This window comes from Nilaparvata lugens, chromosome 2 (assembly GCF_014356525.2).
Source record: "Nilaparvata lugens isolate BPH chromosome 2, ASM1435652v1, whole genome shotgun sequence".
In the NCBI taxonomy this organism is placed as follows: domain Eukaryota; kingdom Metazoa; phylum Arthropoda; class Insecta; order Hemiptera; family Delphacidae; genus Nilaparvata; species Nilaparvata lugens.
The window spans coordinates 49,172,713-49,180,009 of NC_052505.1; positions in this window are offsets into that span (position 1 = coordinate 49,172,713).

Genomic DNA, 7,297 nt, shown 5'->3' on the forward strand with positions numbered 1-7,297 from the left:
TAGAAAGTGTTTATAGTATCTTAAGTTTAATATTGATACTAATATTTTTATGAAAGTAAAAACAAGACAATAACAGCTGTTTTGTTCGAATTTTAACCTTGCAAAAAGCCATGTCCTTTTAAATGTACAGTGGGTTCCAATGTCAAAATGGAAATAGAAATGGAAATAGGCGGAAATATATATCGTGTTGGCGGCCCCAAATCTCGTACTTTTTCTAAAGCATACTTGTCGCTTTTTGTGTGTATGGTAACTCGTGCCGTTCATATTGAAACTGTCTCGGAACTTACTTCCAAGGCATTTATTGCTGCTCTGATTCGGTTTTCTGCTCGTCACGGCATTCCACATTCCATTTTTTCGGACACCGCCACAACTTTTGTTGGTGCCAACAATGAGCTACGTGAGCTCCACGAATTTTTGTCCTCTGATCTTCTCAAATCAGATATTCATGACACTATGTCTGTACTCAACATCCAATGGCACTTCATTCCCCCTCGGGCTCCGCACTTCGGTGGACTCTGGGAGAATGCGGTAAAAAACTTCAAACGCATATTCCGTGTAGTTACATTCAACAAGGTATTTAACTTTGAAGAAATCTGTACTCTTGCTACTCAGGTCGAAGCCATCTTGAATTCGCGCCCTCTTGTTCCCTTGTTGGAAGATCCGCATGATCTTGCTTACTTGTCTCCAGGTCATTTTTTGATTGGACGTCCACTTACGTCATTACCCTTTTTGCCGCCTAATACCAAACACATTGATCATCGTTCATGTTGGTATCAACTTGCTGTTTCTATCCAGGAGCTTTGGGATAGGTGGTCTCGTGAATATTTAACCACTCTTCAGAAAAAAGGCAAATGGTTAAACAATTGTGAAAATTTGAAGGTCGGTACGGTTGTCATCTTGAAGGATCCTGGTTCCACGCAGTCCACTTGGAAACTGGCGCGCATTACTGAAGTTCATCCCAGTAAGGACGACAAGGTTCGAGTTGTCACTGTTCTCACTCCCTCCGGCACTTTTAAGAGAGCTATTTCGAGTTTAGCACCTCTTCCCATTGATGAGGATTCTAGTTAATCCCCTTGCTCTTATGGTTCATTTCGTATTTTCAGGTTTCATTGTTTTTTCCCCTGGTTCTCACATGGGGCCCAGTTTTCAATTTCCAATTGCCTTGCCAGATTTTACATATTTCTTACTTTTTCTTATTGTGCCATACCCCCGTATGACACAAGGGGCCCAGTTTATGTAAAATCTGACAAAGCATTTATTGGAACGGTTCCACTTTGTTACTTGTTCCGTTACTACGTAGACATCATGTCGTCATTTTGTCCATCTGCGCTGTCCGGTGACGTCACAGTCACGGTTCCACGTCACTGTCATATCAAGTTTGTTTCCTATTATTCGTCGTTTCAATCTTAATATTTGTATTATTCAATTTTTTGGAATTTATTTCGTCTTTTAGGCATCTTACTTTCTAGATATTTGCTACTTTCCCATAAAACGTTTGAAAACGTTTTACTTACGTATCAAACATTTCTGGTTTATCCTTTTTCAGTCGTGCCTTAGCTTCTTGCCTTGTCTTTGATCACATCTAGTTGGAGAGTGCACTTTCGCTCCCGGTCTAAACTTTTTCATCCAAACTCATCTAGTTTACGGAACGTTTTTAAAAGTGAATTATTCCTTCAAATTAATTCGTTTAATCTATCCTTCAATTGTGATTCAATTATTCATCAATTTCTTCATATATTCACGCTGATAAACTTTGTCAAGATCTCACAATCTCGTGTTGGTGTCTATCGCCATTTTTCTAACAATTGGCTTCACCTCTTGAAACTCAAACTTCAATTTCATCATCTCTACTGTTTGGAGATCAATCTAAAAATTTCACAACTTGAAATTCGGATTATTTGTTTGGAATTCTACATGCTCCTGCTCACATTCCCACTGGGGGAATTGCCTACTGTGTTGGACGCTTCCATTCTTGTCATCGCATGGCCAGATCACATCGTCGCTTGCTGATGTCCTGTTCTTTTGGGTACCGTGAATTCCTTGCCTGTCTGCCTGGCTGCATCTCTTCTTCAAAATTTTATTCAGGTTACGTAAATTGTTCTAATCAACTTTCATTTACGCATGTATTACATAACTGTTCATGAAAATGCTACAGCGTGTCGATACTGGACCACGTTGTTCTCTATTTCTAATTCAAACATTTTTATGTGCATTCATATGATTTTTGTAGCTATCATTCAACCTTTTCGGCAACTGAAAACATTTAATTGTCCATACTTTTGGCAATCGAGCCTATGTACATGAATTAAATATGTTACAGTGTATGTCTCATTGAGAGCACTGTCCTACATAATTTCAAGGTTATAATATGTACTTCATTCAATTTTGATAGCTACCCTTGGCTTTACAAGTGTATTAATGTCGACTGTGAAACCTCAGCTGCTCATTAACTTGTTTTGCCATTTTTATCGTCAAGGTGTGTCAATTTTGTACATTTTGTCTTACCACTTTGTCAGCATCGTTTCAGCAGCTGATTCAATCGATTGACACCTCATTTGAATCGACCGCCAATTTCGCCACTGCCATCGATCAATCCCACCGCCATCTTTATTTGGTCATCTGCATCATACTATTTCTGCATATATTCCATCGTATATTTGTATCTATTCGATGTCAACGTATTTATTGGTTTATTTCATATATTTGCCAATGCTCAACATTCATCTCTACAAGATTTACATTTATAATTCGCACATGCATTCATGTGTTTCCAGTCACGCACATTGCACTTTACTTTTCGGCTTCTGCCGGGCACTCTCAATTCCAAATTCAACAGGTCAACATTGTCATGGGGTAGGCTCCCGTTTTCAAGTTTATTTAAACTTCCCAGTCATTCATAACAGTTCAAAAGTGTTTTCAATGGATTCATCAAGGAATACCGTCAACACCAATATATCATTCATCGAATTCGTAAGACCATTTCAGTAAATATCTCAACTTTAGGACTCAGTGCCAAACTCGCCATGCTTTCACATTCAATCACTTCAAACGTTCATTCTCAAGAACTCTCATCATTAATTATCAATTCAACATAAAGCATAGGCTCACACAATTATGAACTGTTATTTCAAACTGCAATATATTTTCATTAGTTTCAATGGTTTTGTAAGACTTGGTTCTGCATTCCTTCCATCTGGCTGACAACCAATTCGAGGCATTTCTGTCATATAGAATGCACTCAATCTACATTCAATCAATTCAACCATTCAATCCAACTTCAGCAACATATTGCTTTTCATCATAGGCTCTAGACATCAAGTTAGAGACCCTTCAACTAGTGTGTTCCAGAAACGATCCAAGCATCCCAACATACATTGGACACTAGAGTCAGCCAGGTCATATATCTACATCATAAAGATATATTTTGAAGTATTCAATTAATTAGCAACATATTTTCACCATTGAACCAGCCAATTCACGGTTACATTCATGCAGTTAGTTCACATAACCTAACTTGCCCACTCATACTTAGCCATCCAACATGCACATGTAGAATTGAACTTTCATCAATTGCCTTCATTCATCGTGGATTAGAGTCAGAACATTCATTACACCCAGTGAATTAGTCATTGTGCACCAAGTTCATAAACTGTCTGGTCAAAAACATTCATTTTGTGCGTCATCGTCCAAATTCGTCATAGTTCAACCGCGATTCGGTTCAGTCACTCATCATTCGACTCCAAGAGGTCTTCATCCGCGCCCAATGATGTTGGATTCAGCCAAGCAGAGCCAGTAGGGGGGTACGGCCGCATATGGGACAGACCAGCTCTTCCCTCACCAGGTTTCATTTAAGATACGTAAATTTCAATTCATTTAACAATCTTATTCAAGGTCCCTTTTCTCAGAGGCATTTATTAATTCATATTTCATGGTAGCTCCCATTTATTTGCAGCATAATTTTCACATGACAGTGTTCATAAACACTTGTACATTTTTCTTGCTTCAACGATTATTATTATTCATAATTCTAACTGAGGTTAGGTCATACAATTATCAGCATATGAAATATAATATCAGAGTCAATTACGCATTGCTCTACCACTGGATATTATATGGCACCTTCAACATTTTTGTACATTATTTACTAAAACTTAATAAGGTGGTTTCAACTGTCCTCACAGTCATCTTACAGAGCATCCCTAGTTGTTGTTTCTGTACCTTCCACCAAGCATTATTGGTTTTGAAGGCTTCAATAATTATTGATTCACTGACATCTCATAAGATTCAGGTTTCCATCTCACATATGAGACTTTTTGTAACATCAAGTTACCAACATTCAATTTTGTATACCATATCTAATCATTAGTTATCAGGTCAAGTACATTTATAATATTACATTTATTCATTTATTGTGTTTTGCAAAGATTATTCATGAAACTTTATGACAAGTTATCATTCAATTCAAGATTTTATTTATCTCAATTCAATTATTATTCAAACATTTTTTAATATTTCAAGTTGTGATACTTATTTCAATTTCAATCATTCCATTAGCAATTTTGGAAGCGCATTTATTATTATTATTCTACTTATTCATGCAATTATTCATAGTATTAAGTTGTATTCTTATTACTCAAATCAATTCAATTTCAAACCTCACAGAAGGTCAATTCCTACGTTCCTACATTATTCTTATATCTATGGAAATAGGTCAATTCATTAAATAAATATAAGCGGTTTCGAGCATTCAATTCATTTATTCAGATTTTCATCAACATTTGTACTGCAATTAGTCTTAAGCATTGCACAAGGCAATTCAATAAATATCAATTGTATTATACATTCTTACATTAATTCATACATTAAGATCCTACTACATGCTTAGAGGTATTTTCAACACAACAGCAAATAAACATATTTATTTGTCTGTCATTCAGCATCCTGAGCTGTTCATTTCATTCACAGATACATTATTCTATTCTGTCATACCAGAGAGAACGAGAACCAGCACACTCAAGTGGCTGTTTCTCCGCATTGAATTTTTGTGATTCTGGACCGACATTGTCTAACCTAGACAGTTACTTCAACATCTACATTATTCATTGTCTACAGTCCACTATCTCACAATTCGGAGTTACGCCCGAATTAGGCCCAGATATCTCAGTCGACCAAGACATTCAATTTTGTTGTTAGCTTCCCTTGGCTTTACAAGTGTATTAATGTCGACCAAGACATTCAATTTTGTTTATAGCTACCCTTGGCTTGCAAGCGTAATCCCATATCTGAGTTGTTCAATTGATGTCTAACTTGACATTCAATTCATTGAAGGCCTATGTCGCCTGTATTCAACATTGACAATTTTTACATTGTATTTGATAGCTACCCTTGGCTTTACAAGTGTATTAATGTCGACCAAGACATTCAATTTTGTTGATAGCTACCCTTGGCTTGCAAGTGTAACCTCATATTAATTGTTCTATTGATGTCTATCTTGACATTCAAATCACTGAAGGCCTATGTTGCCCATATTAATGTACTCAATATTAACAACTATTTCATTGTATTTGTCAGCTACCTCTAGCTCATAAGTGATATTTTAAGGCCACCGACGCCTATTTCAATGTGTATGACATTCATTTCTGAACTTATTTATGTTAATGTCGACCAAGGCATTTTCATTTCTGAACTTACTTACTTGTGTTAATGTCGACCAAGGCATTTTCATTTCTGAACTTACTTGTGTTAATGTCGACCAAGGCATCTTCATTTCTGAACTTATTTACTTGTGTTAATATCGACCGAGACATTCAATTATTCTAAAATTATTGGTATTAGTGTCAATCAACATTTAACCATTTCTACATATAGAACATTATCTACATTTCATTGTCATTTGTTACTATTCCTTTTTTTTAAATCATTAAGATTGAATTTTTCAGCAGTAACTTTATCATTGTATCACTTAAATTGTCTATTCTCAATTCAGGTATCATTAATAGTACCTTATCAATTATTGTCATGCTTCAATGGTCATTAGTGTCATTGACCTAATTTCATTTAAATTTTGTATTTTTTCTAACGGTTTTATTATATGTTGTAATTAAATTTCTAAAGATTTTATTCGATTTAATCTACTTACACTTGTTTTTGTATGTGGCCATCTGCCTATTATTTTATTAATATTAAATCTCATCTTGTTGACTCAACTCTTGTTTTGTCTTTTATTGGCGTACTTACCACACTTCAAGCTATCAGTATTTTTATGCACAGAATTCAGAGATTTATTTGTAGGTATTAATACCAACTATCATTCACAGTCCACTGCCCTGACTTTGGATTCTGTCAGCTACTGTAGGCTACTGCTGTTATACTATTAATATTCGGGCTAAATATTGTTAAATAATGAATACTGTATTAACATATCTGAATGAGAATATACAGTGTGTGTATTGGAGTCTCGTAAATAACTGCAATAATCATTAAAACTACACATATTGTAAGTGTATATTGTGTGTATTGCACATCTATGATACAATGTTAAAAGCATTATACATCGAAGTTATTGAATACAGTGGAATTTCCTTACTATCAATTCAGATGTTTTTTTAAATTCTAGTGCCACAAAATATCACAAGAAATATTTGCCAGTTACAAAGAACAAATTACAGTATCACAATCATGCAAAAAACTGAAAATTCGTGCATTATAAGTGAATTGCTTGAAATGGAAATTACCTGTCTCCTTGGAATATTTTTAGGATGCGATTTTCTTCATCTTCTTGCATCTGTTATCCACTGCTTGATTGGATGCTGCTCTTTTCTTGTTCTTCTTATTTAACTCGTTCATCCTTATAAAAGAGCGTGTTCTCACAAAACATTCGATGGCAAAGTTGTCGATATTGTCAAATCTTTCTTTTATAACATTGATGAGGGTTGACATTACATTTGAACATTTTTGAAGTTTTTCTCCATGATACTTTTCAAATTCTTTTTCGAATTGAATTGTTATTTTTAGCCACTCATCTGATGGATTAATTAGGCCACCTCTAGATAGAAAAGAAAGCCAATCACAATTTTTCGAAGCATTTTGTCCGGATCGTTCACCATAATTGAATGTTGTAGAAATACCTTTTTTAAAAACACGATAAGCTATGTAGCCCGATAACACTTTCAGCAAGTCCAAATTCTCTACAATATCTTCTTCCTGGCTCTGCTCACTTAGTTCCTCCATTACTTTGCCAAATACTGAGTCAAGTTCCTTATCATCCATGTCATCCATACATGAATCTTCTTCAGAA